This window comes from Nyctibius grandis, chromosome 4 (genome assembly GCF_013368605.1).
Source record: "Nyctibius grandis isolate bNycGra1 chromosome 4, bNycGra1.pri, whole genome shotgun sequence".
NCBI classification, from domain to species: domain Eukaryota; kingdom Metazoa; phylum Chordata; class Aves; order Nyctibiiformes; family Nyctibiidae; genus Nyctibius; species Nyctibius grandis.
The window spans coordinates 86,229,178-86,244,302 of NC_090661.1; the positions used below are offsets into that span (position 1 = coordinate 86,229,178).

Genomic DNA, 15,125 nt, shown 5'->3' on the forward strand with positions numbered 1-15,125 from the left:
TGGGATTTCCTAGAGTGTATTTATGTGTATAGAATCAGTATAAAGAGGCACTGCAATTGGAGTGGAGAGCTTTTGATACCTTAGGGTGCACCCCACATGGAGGGTGATGTGCAGGATCCTATTTCTCAAATGCTGACAAACCCTCCTTCTTCCCTGCAGTTTAATTCCAGAATTTGGCACTGGCAAGTATATTTTGTGTCCCCCATGTCATCACACACATAAATTAAGGTGCAATTGTTATTGAGAGATGAGAGGTAAAAGTCCTTTTTGGATAATTTTACCATAGCTGAATGAGACTTTTCTGATGCAAAGTAGAAAAATAGTGTCTGTCCCAAGGGAAAACTAAAAGTCAGCACAACTTTGAGTCAGTAATGCCTCTTCCCCTCTCTCTGATGCTCTTCTTAGATGTGCATCCTCTCTTCATGTACTAATTTAATCTTCCATTTCACAGTGAAGCAATCCCCGCAAAGGGTAAGGTTTCATAACATTTGCAAGAATTTAATCTCTGAGTTTGACTTGGATTTGGTTTGTGTTTCTGTTGTTGAAGAAATGATCTTAGAAAACTTTTGAAGCCAATCTATCACTTGATTTATCTGGATTTCTAAATTCACTTACACCTTTTAAAGAAGAATATAAAATATTTTTAAGGTGTGTTTTAACTCAAACTGACCCTCTGAATTGGATGCCAACAAACAAGCAGTTTACATGAAAAGATGCAGCCGGGAAGGAAGAAATGACACTAACAAATTAGCAAATTCAGGAACTTGTTCAGTTTAAATTTGTAGAGGATCTGAGGTTTTGGCTTTCATGCACATGAGAAGAATCTTCCCCAGCTGAAGAATCTTTCCCAGTCCCTCTGATAGTGGCATTGTGTCTGCATTTATGAATGTCATAAACAGATCGTACTAAATCCATTCACAATTACATTTCTTAAATTTACACTCACAACATGATTCATCATGAATATCATTATACTAAAAATAAAAGGAATGGTGATTAATTATAATAAATGCAAACATATATGTTGCTCTTTGCTATTCCTCTACTGTTCCTTTGCTGGTTGTTTTACACCCTTTCTAACAAGACAGCGAATCTCTAATCCATAACCTCTAAACTCTGATACCATATTCTAGAATACTAAGCTGTTCCTGAAATAAAACCCTTCAGTTTCTTATGTCATTTGTATTCTCCAACTCCCACCCACATGTTTGGAAGCTTTGGAGGCACAGTATATGTGTTCATACCACGACACAAAAGACATCCATCCACAGAGCTGCAGAATTGTGTGGTATTAATTTACAGAAGGTAGGTACTTATAAATCACAAGATACTTCTCTATGACAGCATGATTTAATGTAATTTATTCACATTCATACCATACCTTCTTAAAGCAATTGGAAACACTGCTATTTGCATATTATTGTATTTTCATTAAATGTAACAGTTTATTAGAATATTAGGATGGTATTGATCAAGTCTGAATGCAGCTGTTTTTAACCAGAAAGATAACATAAAACCACCCATTACAGCTCATAAATAGTTAGAACAAACTTTATAAAGAATCATTAACTTTATTATTTTTTCTTAAATCCCAGCCACCCCTGCACTCTGCTAACAAGCTGTGCTGAACTAGCAGGTGTTTCTACTAAGGACCACTGACCGGCTGACCTCCTGGCAGAGAGCTAATAAGAGAGGAGAGGAGATCAGACCAGCCCTACCTGGGAAAGCAAGCTGGAGTGGAGCAGAGCAGCTTTGGGTAATAGCAGTTTTCTTTCCACCCCTGAACTGAAGTAAGTTCTACCTTTATTTTGGGCTACAGTTGAGGGAGATCTGCTTGCTTTGTTTACAGTAATATGCTGTAGCATGTTTACTGTGTTCAATTGCCATATATAATGGTGCCTCAAAGGATTTGTGCTTTGGGATTATTGCCTGTGTGATCTGAGATGTTGTGTAGATGTTCAGATTTTATTTGGGTGTTTGGATTCTGTTCTTCAACTATCTGCCTTTCCCCAGGGCAACTGACACAAAAAAGTTGAGTAAAAACTTCACTAACTTCTGTGAGCCTGTAGCTCTAATCTATTTACTAGGCTTTTAAGAGTTTCCTAATGTCTAGGACAGAAGATAAATAAGAGAGGATGGGTAAGACACTCGTTGTTCTTGTAGAGCAGTGAGAAAGGGGATAAGATGTGAATAGAAACCTTCAGTTTGTGTGATGGACCATTTGCCCATCTTTCAGTGGGATGGAGGGGAAAAAAAAACCCACATTTGCTTTTTTGGGGTGAATCTGCCTTTCTCTGCTGCAGCCTTCTAGTTTCCCATTTGAAGAAAAAAACAAAACAAAAAAAAAAAACCCAGCCCTCAGATGGCCACTCTAATATTTGTCAAAAAAAAAAAGCCCCCACTCCTCTTAAACCTACTGTAAATCTGAGTGCCTTATACCCCTTTTTCCCCTCCCTGTTTTTAGTTCTCCCCCTGAGGCTGCAGGAGGGATACAGAGCACTGAACTAGGAAACCACCAAGTCATGGGAACTGCCCTGGGACATACTACTTACTGCAGTACGTCTATGAAAAGTACTACCAAGCACTCCAAGGAAGGGAGAAAGAAATGCGTGTGGGGTGTTCTTGTCTGCTCTGGAAGCCGAAATGTTCACACAAACTGCCATACACAGAAAGGTGCTCATGTCTGGCTGAAGGAGCTCTGTAGCTGGCTGCACGTGGCCTCTGCTCCAAGGGCTTCATCTTATCTGATGGCAAAGGGTCAATGAGTCCTGGAGGCAGCAGGTTCTTCTGTTTCTGTTACATTGTGAGAGGGCAGGGGTTGTTACTGAAAAGTGGCTGCTGACATCAAGCTGTGTTTTGACTGGGAGTGCTCCAATATCTGCTTTAGCACCTATCTGTAGGTCTCAAGGAGCAAGAAAACTGTGTTTAAAAGAGTTGCCAAACATGGCAGAGGTGAAGGAGCTTGATTTTTGTAGGTGTGTTTCCCTTTTAGCCTTGCTGCTTCACCAGAGTCAGATGGCTCTCCAGGCAGCTCTGAAGTCTTTTGCTCTCTGTAGCAAACAGCAGGTCCTTGTCAAAAGCCTCATTTTATCATCAGCCTTTCTGAGTGGCTACAGGCCTACAGACAGGGCAGGATACTGCTTCCGATCCATGAATGTTGCATTGTGACTTCCTTTTCACTCTCAAATGTTTAAAAATCCCATGAGCTTTGTACCTCCTGTGCCTGACTCCTGTCACTTCTGTGGCACCCAGAGCAGGTGAGCTGGACGACTAAATCTTACTTGGCTAAAGTTCTTGGCCAGAGCCCTTCTGTGACTATCTAGTATTGCTAATACCCTGCTAACTCTCTCCAGAGCTCCTTGTTACAGGCGCTCTGGTCGTAGTCACTAATTGTGCCTTCCCCCTGTCCCCCAGCAGCAGCGAGGCTGCAGAGGAATAATGCACAGCAAAGAGTTTGACTCATGCACACCTTTAGCCTCTGTACTTGGCAATGAGACCTGCATTTGCACATTGGCTTATGGAGGAATGATTTCCATGGCAACAGCAGGGATACGTGGGGTAGTATGAATACTGCCTCAGAGAGCATATAAAGCACCTTCTCAAGAAATAACTGAATACACAGGCTCTGAAAAAACACTGACAATTGGCTGTGTGGAGGAAGTGTTGTGTAATGGGTTTTTCTGTGGCAAAAAAAAAATTATATTCATGTTTTGTTTTAGACAACACTTTTTTTTTTTTACAACAAATTCCTGGCTATAGGGAATGGGGGAATTCTGCTTTGTTTATGTAAACTGTTAGTGAATGCAGACAGTACAGAAAGACCTGTGGTGATCACTACTTCAGCAGCACAGTGAATTAATACTCTTAGTGAAGGTGTAGAGGGGAGTTACCTAAGGCAAGCATCAAGAGGGAGGGGAGAACGACAGCTCAGTTGATTGGGGAGGGAGGGAAGTGGGATCAGCTGGTAGTCCCCTTAAAGAACGGGTTTTACAGATATTACTGGGGAGTAGGCTTTTTGCTATCAGCAGGCAGGGAGGCAATGCTCTAGTACTTGGGGATGCAGAGAAACAAGACAGAAAATATGCATGAAGGAATGAAAAACACTTCATTCTTGATTACATGCATATGTGTCTCTTCCCCTTGCTGCTGTTGTCCTCCCACTTCTCTTCTGTTTTGTTTTTTTGTTGTTGTTGTGGCATTGTTCTGCTTTACATAGCTCCTTGTGCGCACAAAGCAGTCCAGTGTCTGGATGCCCTCACCAGGTTTCTCTGGGGAAGATGGGTAGACAAGCATGTTGGCTTCTGTAGGTTCAGGTGTGTTACCACTTCAGGAGGGTTGGCCCCTTCCTTCTTGGTCCTTTCGTGAGCTCCTGGGAGATGTGTCCCTGGCCACACGTCTGCAGCGAGCACTGCGGTGCCAGCAGTGGTTACCTGGATACACATGGCTGTGTCTTTCTGAATGGCATGAGAGTGGGAGGAATTGCTTCAGCTCATTATAGGTGGAATGAATAAAACTAACAATGCTGATTTCATCACTTCCTTAGTAAGGTGGTATCTAATCAACTTGGTGTGCTGCACTGCAGCACATGTATCTTAAAAATAAGTGGTTTTGGAAGGGGAAAATTTCTTCATGTTTCAGATATTTGATTTAATCTGTTAAACTTATTAATGTTCGGGACAGCTAAAACCATTGGAAATCTTGAATCCTGTGCTTGAGCTGGATGTTGCAAAAGAGATCTCTCCATGTGCTATGGAATTCCTGCACCTTCCACGTAAAAAATCTGGAAGAGTTTGCACAGCCCATTTTCTTAGACCTTTTTTCTACCTTTGATAAATGATTACTGTTCCTGACCAGATGTATTTGCTGACTTGTACAACTATCCAATTTTTTTCTCCCCCCTGTATCCTGCCACTTTCACATGTGCACGCAAAGCTAGCAGCAACAGTGAGAGATTTAGGAACATCCAGCATGGTGGGGTATAACATAACATGCCCATTTTTGTCTGTTTGGTACTTTAATAACGAGAAAGCCACTGTGGGGACAGGGACAACTGGCTGTTGGCTCTGTATAGGCTCTGTGTGCAGAGGTCTGCCTGTAAAGCAGCAGCTGGAGAACTAGCTGGGCCCTCACATTTGCAAATCCCCTTTGGAAATACATGTGCTCTAGCTCTGGCGCTTGTGCTGACTAGGGATCCTAGACCTGTGTCTTCATATGGGAGCAAAGAGCAGGGCTGTGGGATTTCTTCAGGCAGTGAGACAGGGGATGGCAAGCCCTGCCTGCAGAGATCAATAATGATGGGTTATCCCACAACATCTGCTGCTGTGGGGTTTAGATCTTGGGAACAAAGCAAGCTATTTTCTTTTAATGAGTATCATGTACTCCCAGCTTATGCTTTAACAGGATTAAACAGTCTCAGCATGGCCTTGGCAGGGTTGCACATGCCCCAGGGCAGGAGAGTCTAGACTCCCTGTCTGCCCCTGACATCCTTGACTCCTTGATGCCGGCATGTGAGCAGCAAGGCTCCAAGGGCACCTTGGCAGGTGCAGTGTGGCTGAATCCAGCCCTAACACAGGCTGCCTTAGTCTGGGATCAGGTTATTGTCCTGTAAGCATGTATTTACCTGCTAACTTGAATTAAAAACAAGCAAAAGATTAACTAGAATGCTGCATGCACTGATGCCAGCATCGTACTGAGAGATGCGGACAGGGCAAGAATCATTAGGAGCTCAATGCCATCTCCCTCTGCAGGAATCTTTCCCTTCTCCCTCTTTTTGTCATCTCCTGTTCTCTCTTCTGTATATGACTTGCTCATATAGAGACGTGTAATGTCTAACACAGTGTGAACATCTGAGGGTGTCCTTGTTCATAGGATTGCTTATTCCATGCTGATCTGTTGCAAAGCGAAGGAGAGAGTCTGAACCACCCAGCGTGGGATGACAGTCAGGGCTAGACTGGTGTAAGCAAGAAGCTTCACACTGGGAGCGGGTGGGTCTTATGAAGTGAGATGAGTGCCTTCTCCTCACTGTTCCTTCTCTGCAAAGTAAGTACAACTTCTTTTCACTTACTCTGATGTCCCCCCAGTTACATCTGCTCTGCTCATATGCCAGCTCTCCTGGCAGGTCTGAGATATGGAAGTTGTGGACCCACGTTTTGGTGCCTCCCCAGTAAACACTGTGGAAGAAGAACGTGTGTAGTTCCAGGGATGGAGATCTCCTCTCACTGGCAGCTCTGTGGAATTGAGTTCAATTAAAATCAATGACAAGACCACCAGTGCTAGAAGCTGTTTTGTTTTATCCTGTCCATCCGCTTTCTTTGTGGAAATGCGATGTCTGTGTCAAGGCTATAAAATAAGGTATCTCTTTTCCAGAAATGAATAAATTAATCGTGAATATGTCAGATGGCATTGCCATGTATGCTGAACAGAGAACAAAAAGGCAACAGCAGCTTGTAATAAAATTCCTTTTATTGAAGCAGTAAAGATTCACATGATCTTCCACCTACCCTTTAAGATAGTAATAAAAGTGACTCAGCTTGGCAGCACTGGTAACAAGCAGTAGATGGCTTTAGAGTTGTTTTGTTAGCAGAAAAACATTAAATACAGCCTTGGATTGATCAGGTATTGGCTCCTGAAATAAGTGTGAGGAGGAGGATCTGCCTTTACTGCTCTAAGGCTCGTGCTAAACATGCGCTGTGAAAACAAAGCATCCTCTGCTGCTAACAGAGGATGGTACCTCTCTGCCATCTTCCTGGGGAGGCACATGTAAAGCAGAGCTGAACAAGCAAACAAGAAAAAGTTCAGAGACTTGCCCAGAGGCTGCAGGGTGAGGCTGTGGCAGAAATGGGAAGATGAGGCTCTCTGTTAACTAAGTGCTCATCTCTCATGGTTGTTTCTAAGTCAAAATCACTGCTTTGAGGTCTTGCAAGGGAAAGCTGCGTAGCAGAGTGGGATGTTGAACCCTGTTACAATAAATGACATCGGGAAATAGAGACCCCCTCATGCCATTTTCATTCAGCTACTTCTCTATCATCTTCTCCAAACACTGCATATCTGTAGGAGCTCCACAAGAATGATATGGTGATGTGCTTACCTAAAACAAGCAGGCAAAAAGCCATTTACAAGGCACTGAAGTAGATGGAGCAAAATAAGCAGGGGATTGAATTGGAAGCGCTTATGACATAGGTGAGCAAGTCCAGAGCTTCCATGATGGTGAGGGTGCATGTCCAATGAGAGAGTGAAAAGGGGGGGGATGGTGGGGGAGAAATGACTGTGACAAGCTGCAGAAATAATGATGTAACTGGTCTAGGCAGGGACCCTTTTGAATAATAAGAGATAACAAATCTCTGCAGGGATGTGCTTCCCCTGCAGAGGAGGACAACAAACGCCGCTCTGGGGGTGCGTTTCTTGTGCAGGCTGGCAGAAGTTCATGCCTATATGCTCTGGGGGTGAGGGAGCATCTACTGGTGCAGCTGGCTGTATATCTTGGAGGCTTGTGGAGAGCGTATTGGTGATCTCGCTTCTGAAAAGGGGTAGCTGAGAGGTTATTGAACTAGTTCTTGGTGGTCTGTGTCTTGTATAGTACTTATCTATTGAGTATGCCTTCTGGGTGTGCTCATTTCACAGCTACATAGTGGTGGTATTCTTCTTTTTCTTTCCCCACCAGAAACTGAATTTTTACTTTTTAAACAGTCTCCGGATCTAGCTTTGACCACTGAGTGCATAAACCTCTGGTTTCATCTTTGACAGGGCCTACACAGATTTGGCTTTAGGCCAGGAAACCTTGCAGGTCCATACACAAATCCATACAGTATTGCTTGGTAGTTTAATTATCCGCCACTGTAGGTTGTGCCTGTAGATATCGGGTGTTCAGTTTCAATCATCTGCAGGAAGATGCCTTAAAGGGTATCTTAGAAGAGCAAAGTTAAGCTGGTGCCCTGGGGTGCTGCTGTGTGAATTAGAAAGATGGCTCAGATGGCTTTGGGAGGGGGGAACCAGTTCAGTTTAACTTGAAAACACTTAAGCAAGTGAAAACTTTGTTATTAGCTCAATGTGAGGAAAAGATGCTGAAAGCTGAGGAGTTGAAGAGGAAAGGGGATTTTAGCTGTTGTGCTGAAAATGGTCTTGTTTCTCAGCATTGGGAAGCAGGCAAGGTCTGCTGGTGTTAGCTTCCCAGGGCAGAAAAATTTAAGTTCTGCCCCTGCTGGGCTCTGCAAAGCTTCTCAGGAGAGAAGAGCACAGGCAGGAGGGCCCTGCATCCCAACCATCAGTGAGAGAGGGAAAGGAACTTCTGTTAACAGCCTGCTGGAGAAAATGGCTCAGGTTTTCCCAGAGTGAACTAAACTGTAACAGAACTTGGTTAGCAGCCTCTGGGGGTGAGAAGCTATTCAACCTTGTCATCTGGTACAGCAACAACCCTATTAAACTGGCCCCTCATTGTGAACAAAATATCTCAATGCACTGCAAAGCAAGTGAGACCTCTCCAACACCAGCTCTCTGAGGGTGGGAGTGATCCTCTTGCTGCACCTACACTTTACGTGGTGATGCTTCTGTAAGATTCTGCAGACCCTCATTTTTAATGTGCAAAACTCCTAGCAGTTCCTCCTCTGTGAGTGTTTCAGAAATTGAATGGAGGTCATGTTTTGTGATGGGAACAGATGCAGATAACCTTATTTTGTCTTCAAAGGGTATGTCTGCTTCATGCAACAGAGTGCACAGCTAACCCCTGTGCACGGCTAACCCTAAACCCTCACATGCACACTCAGCAATCACTGACTATGCTTTGGACTTCACATGGGGCAGCTCTGTGCAGCATGACCATTCCCCTCGACTCCAAAAGCCCTGGAGCTGTTAGGAGGGCTGTGAGCAGCACGCAAGCTGATCTAGGTGCTGCCCTGCATGGATGTTGCTTCTGTTGTGAAGTTCACCTGGCTCTGTGCATCCATGGTCTGTGCCACAGCCCTGGAGGCTCCAGCATGGCAGCCACAGAGGTAGCTCCTGTGTCTTGCCACAGAGCAGCTGTGCCCATAGCACCTTCAGCAAGAGTAGTGCTGAATGGGGATTTCTGTCTTAGACTTTTTCAATTAACCTGTTTCCCACTCCTCTACACTGGCATCCTAGTGAGTTGTCGGCCAAGCCTCCAGGTCTCCCACGGTCAGTAAGGGTACTTTCACATGCAAGTTTGTAAAGGAGATGAATCTTTCCTGGGACAGTCTCCAAGATATTGAAACATGTTCTTCTGCAAGCTAGAGATCACTGCAGCTTTCAACGAAACAAATCCCAAGAACAAGGCACACATCCTCCAACCTACAACACAAACATATAGTGGTATGCATATTCTCAGGGGGCAAAAAACCTACCAAAACAAGGCACTATTGCACATGCCTGGGGCAGAGGGGGGGGGGGTGGCGGGGGGGTGGGGATGGGAACAAACAGCATGTGACAGACTTTAGTTGTGTTTTCTAATGCCAGGCTGGAAGGTGCTCAGCTGATAAGCTGGATGTAGGAACCTAGACAGAACAGAGCTGAAGAGATTTCCATGGATCAATGTGCTTTGGTTACCAGGGCATTAAGCAGTCTGCTTCAGTCCTCTTAGAAATTCAATTAAAAAAGAATATAACAGTTGATCCAGCTCTGAAATTGTTCTTGGAAGTTAAATGAGATTTCTCAGGGGTGTCTTGCTTTTCTTGGATGGACATGCAGAGGATCTGTGTCAAGGGTGTCAGCTGTACAAAGCACACCTCCAAGCATTACCTCAGGATGAGCAATGTGTTTTGCTATGTGGTATTGTTTCCTGAAAGAAAGCACTCACCCATGCTTTTTTAAACGAGGTCTGAGTGTGGTAAAAAAAGGAAAAAGTGGAGAGGAGAAAACTTGCCTGTGAAGACTATGGTGACCAGGGGTCTAAAATGGGGGCAAGGAGAAGAGAAGGGGCACACTAGTTACCACAGGTCGGCTTGCTACTCATGATGCAAAAATTGTTTTGTAGGTTCCCCCCCCAACCTGTTTGTAAGACCTACTGATTCATCTTATTAAGGTTGAGTCATTTGAAACTGTGAACAACTGGCTATGAAAAGATTAAAAAGTTGGAAAATATTTACCTTAGAGTCTTCATCACAGATGTGGCCCATCACTATTTCTTTAGTCAGAAGAACTCATTATCTTGTTCCTTCTGTTCTTTAATCTCATGATATTACAGGGGGTTTTGATAACCTGGCACAGACCAGATGTGATGGGTAGGAGAAACGGGAACAGCATAGAGGCATTATCTGTGGATGGTAGAGGTATGGTAAGAAAGGATTGAACTTGTGCAAGCTGGCTCACAAAGGATTAGTGGGGAAATGTCAGTTACAAGGTACCTCTTAAAATTAATTTTAAGAAAACCGTAAGCAACTTCCTGGGCTGAAACTTTCTGTGCTGATATCTGTCTTGTGACAAACCTTCTCAGGATTTTTTCTCACTTTCAAGAGGCAGATTTTGGAGCTTAGAGGATACAGGGATTTGCAATGTGGAAAACATTCTGGCAACTTATTCTAGAAGAAAATGTTTTGAAATTGCTTTATATCAGAGACGTTCCATAGCAAACCAAATTTGTGCTTTTATATTCACCACATAATGAAGATAGAAGTTGAGAGTTATGCTAGAAAATACAAGTGTGATGCACAGCTATTTAGTGTGCTCTGAGAGCTCTCATCATCACAGTGCAATCCTGCTTGTGGCATTGCATTGGTCTGTATGCCCGCAGTCTTTCTGCAACTGGCTGGGAACACAGTAATGGTAAGCTTATGTTTACATATGTCCCATGATTCCAGGTTATGTTTTCTCAGCCTAATAGTTGATGTCCACCTGGACAAATCTCATTGCTTTAGCTTCAGCTCATGCTTTTTCAGCAGGCTGTACTGATGTGACAGCCTGACTCCTTCAATTCAGTGAAGTCTAATTGTTGATGAGTATAGAGCAGCCAACATCAGGCTTCAAGTGTGCATTACTGTGTGGATTATAGACTCCCCTCTTTGACTCCAACAGTAAATGTTGGTGATCTTGTAATAAAGCTCATTTGCTATTATCATGTGAATAAGCTGTGATATTAAAATTGTGACATTCATCAGAGTGATAATAAAAACTTTTAGACACTTGTCCCAAGCTGTTGGCCACTGAGTAACATGAGATAAAACTTCTTGCTGCCAACCTTTATGAAGCACTGCAAGACCAATCCCAGTATTTCCTATCGCAGTAAAAGCCAGTCCTGTTTGTTTTCAGCTCAGGTGAAAAGTGATTTTTATGTCAATGATATGAAGCTATTGAAATGCCCAATTCAAGGCAGGCAGGAGGTTGGGAACCACCTTCAGTCCAAAGCAAAGTCATGTCAGGTTTTAAGATCTTCACAGAAAATGATGATCTTTTTTTCTGTAAGACAACTTTATCATTAATGTAAACATATAAGTGTTACTTCTTGGCTTTTCCTACTCCTTGCTTTTCTTCTTTATTTCTTTAATACAAAAGAGAAGGTGCTGCAATTTCTCTCCTTCTGTTCCAAATAATTTCTCATTTTCTTCTGCTGTCATTTTAAAATCCTGAGGCTAAGCCTTCCCTGAAGACTCTAGTTTTCCAATTTCCAATAACTCCAAGTTCACCCAACATAAGCTTATTCTCCTCCTTGTGCCTCTATTGCTCATGCTTTAGGTACTGCTGCTGCACATGTGGCAATTTCACTTTCATTGCTTTCCACTTTCCCCTCTGCCTACAGTAAATTTCATATAGCACCCACCCAGCTATTCATCCGTTTTTTCGATCCTTGCTCTGTTACTATTCACAGTCTTAATGTTATCTTCTCTCAAACCTAAATCCAAATCACAGAATCTCAAGTAACCTGGGTCTCTTACCTACAAATAAAGAACTAGGTACTTTTTCTCTCCTGCGGTCCCTCAGGTCTTAAATAATCACTAGGATGGATTCTTGTTGCTTGTCTTGGTTTCATGCTGTTTTTCTGTTTCTATCTTCCTAAGAAGTTTGCTTCAGGCTTGCTCCTGCCACTGTCTCTAAGCTGGACCCCACAGCCACTCAGCCACCCTCTCACAGGGGCTTTCTGCAAAGCAAGAGACCTCCTGCTGCAGGAGGAGGCTGTGCTGCCAGCCTCGGGCTGCTGCAGGATGCCTGGCAAGCAGAGCCTCCCTCTGCACAGCCTGGTGCCAAAGTCCCTTAGTGTCACTGGGAGCAGAACTGATAAGGATTTTTTTGATATACCGGCTTTCCATACAAAAATATCGATTCACTAAGATATTCATGTCATCTTTTCATGGAAACTTGCTCTTCGTTAAATTCTTGCCACTACCAGAATACAAAAGCAGAGCAGCAAATAGCTACTGATTTGAACATTTTCCCTGGCCAAAGAGAAACAGGTTCAAAGCTCTTATCAGAATAGGATGTGGTAAGGTTGTGAACCTGGGTATGTGGTGTCTCAGGTGAGTTTGTGAGTCACTGAATTATTTCAGGATATAAATTTTATGCCCATTTATCAAGCAGTTTCCTGTGTTCCTTTACTCTTCAGGGATTTATATAACAAACCAGAGGAATCTCTTTTCCATAAAACTCTATCAACTTTACACTGAGTTTCTATTTTTGAATTATATATTTGATTTGTCATGTGTGGAGGTTTGCTTAGGGAGCTCTTGGTTGGTGCTTGTTAAATCTGTTTACAGGTTACTAAATCCTATTGTATAAGAGCACATTCATGTAGCCAGGGGCCATATGAATACATAGATAAATGCTCATGTGGATAAATTGCTTCTAATAGCTTTGTCTTTCTGTGCAAACAACAGTTGCTTTCCTGCCAAGGAAAAGTGTTGCAATAAACATAAAATATGAAAATATGAACAGTTAGAAGCAATTCTATCAATTATAAATACTTCTAAAGAGGTAAGACAAGAAATGTAAAGCATTTAATGTTATTTACATGTGATGTTTGGCATTCATTCTTTGTTTAAATGTTGATATGAGATTCCAGCAAGTATAAATAACTGAGGAAGGTAGCTTATTCCAATGATGCATGCTTGGCTATCTGCTGAGGAGCTATACTCCATAGTGATCCCTTCTTAGGGAAGGAACTGAGATGTTCCCAGCTGGGGGTGTTCCTTCCATAAACAAAAACTGAAAAGACTTCTTTTCTGTTTTGAGCCCTACTTCCATCGGAACCCTGAATAAATTAGCAGAAAGATAATGAGTGATAAGCAGATGTTCCACTTAGGGTACTATATGAACTTGCAGAGATGAGCAGGCAAGAACGAAGGTGATTACAGTGAAAAATGAAAAGAAAAAAACAACTTAAAATGAAGAGTTTGACATAGTCCTGAAAATGAAATATTTTTCAACATATTCTCCTGCCACAACTGCACTACACATCTACCTTATTCTTTATTATAAGTTTTAGTGGAAAAGAGGGAGCATTAACTGAGAAACCACTTAAAATGCATGCTTTTCCAAAGTAATTAAATCTCATTTGACTGCTGTGATGACTCCATTGACTCTGCCCTTTGCTTCCCTGTAAACACTTTTTTCCTGTGCAATCTCACAATCCTCTGCTGCATCAATCCAGTAACACAGCTACAGCCACATAAAGTCTCAAGCTGTTGAATTTGCTCTCACGTGAACCTGCTGCACATAACCATGCCTGCCTTCACCAAGGAATAACACTTAGCTGTCAGCTGGGTAAGTCCCTCAAATAAGGCCTTGGGCACTGCAACAGGAATTCTTGGCTGAGGTTTTCGGGTACTAAAGTAATACAAATAACTAACTACATTTTATCATGGTGATCTGCTTGTTGTTTTAGCAGTCAGCCCTTCCACTAAAGACAACAACAAGTAAAGCATAAAATTAGAGATGTTAACTTGTTCTAATTTGTGCTGACAATCTCTGTTGCTTACTGTTCTTACGTAGTTGTTCGGTAATGTGCAAAAGGATGAGAGGAAAGGGCTTACCCTTCAGCAAGGGAAGTAATTGTCTTCCAGTGCACAAAGGACAGTCATTGCAACAGTCACAAAATAATAATAGTGCAGCTACCTCCAGGCAACATTGGCCTCCAAGCAAGCAATAGCGTTGTGTTATTGTTATATCCCCTGAATTCTAGTTACTGGGCTGCCGAGAGGGCAGAGTTTACTGTGCCTTCTACCTGTGATGATTGTAATATAAAGGTTGCCAGAAAAAACTGCTGATTTATGCCAGGCACTCCATCATGGCATGATAAAGCAGGAAAGTGGAGCCATAGGAGTGCTGCTTTGTCATGGAAGGACTGTAGCTTTGCTTAGCTTCATCTGCACTGGCTGCTCTGGGAGTATGAGTACTTACGTGTTTGCAGGTTCATGGCCCAGGCTGACAGTAAAGATGCAAAGTTTCTCTTCCAGTTCCATGTAAAACAAAACTTCACGCATGGCATCTGTAGCTGTTTGAAGGAGACGGTCCTTACACTAGCAAAAAAAAAAATAGTTGCTGCTTCCCCATGCTGTCCTTCCAAAAAAAGGTGTATCCTCCAACAGCATTTCCATGATTCATTCTGTCTTCATTCTAAGGCTTTTCCCCCTGCACCCATTGTGACAGGTATGCAAACTTCTTATGGAGTAGTTCAGAATAATTAGGTAGATCTCAAACTTATAAAGAAGTTGCAGGGCACAAAACAGAGAGCAGCTGTTGGGGTGCAAATGGGACAGCACAGGTGGAGAACTGGAACTGAAGCTCGCAGCAACCCCTTCCCTTAAATAAAGCAGCCAGTACTGGCTGGAGCAGGGAACTTCACTTAATACCCAACAGCAGTTCCCTAAAAATAACATGGCTGTAAACTCATTCTGAAGTACATCACAGCATTGTGAGCTTGTGTTGACACCCCCTGAAACTGAAGCTAGAGGAAAGATGCAAAGCAGGCTTCTGCAATCAGTCATTTCAATTCAAAAAATTAATACTAAGTAAACTCAGGTCTACATTGTTCTTGTTTTTCTGTGGCTATCCTTGCATCTGTGCGTAATGACAGGAATGGTCACCAAAACAATGACTCTTAAATATTTCAGAATCTGGCTAGCAAACAAATACTAAACCTGTAATCATGGGTAGTTCATTGGATAAGATGATGCTAAGTGTTACTTGTG

At 42.7% G+C, this 15,125-nt stretch overlaps 1 long non-coding RNA gene across 1 annotated transcript; it reads right to left on the bottom strand.

Annotated features, from left to right (window-relative positions):
• Positions 1 to 6,511: 6,511 nt before the first annotated feature.
• On the bottom strand, positions 6,512 to 14,685 carry LOC137662052 (uncharacterized). Its single transcript, XR_011047939.1, has 3 exons — positions 14,335 to 14,685; positions 10,095 to 10,262; positions 6,512 to 9,300 (listed from the first exon to the last, which is right to left on the bottom strand). It is a non-coding gene; the product is annotated as an uncharacterized lncRNA (long non-coding RNA).
• Between the last annotated feature and the right edge of the window lie 440 nt (positions 14,686 to 15,125).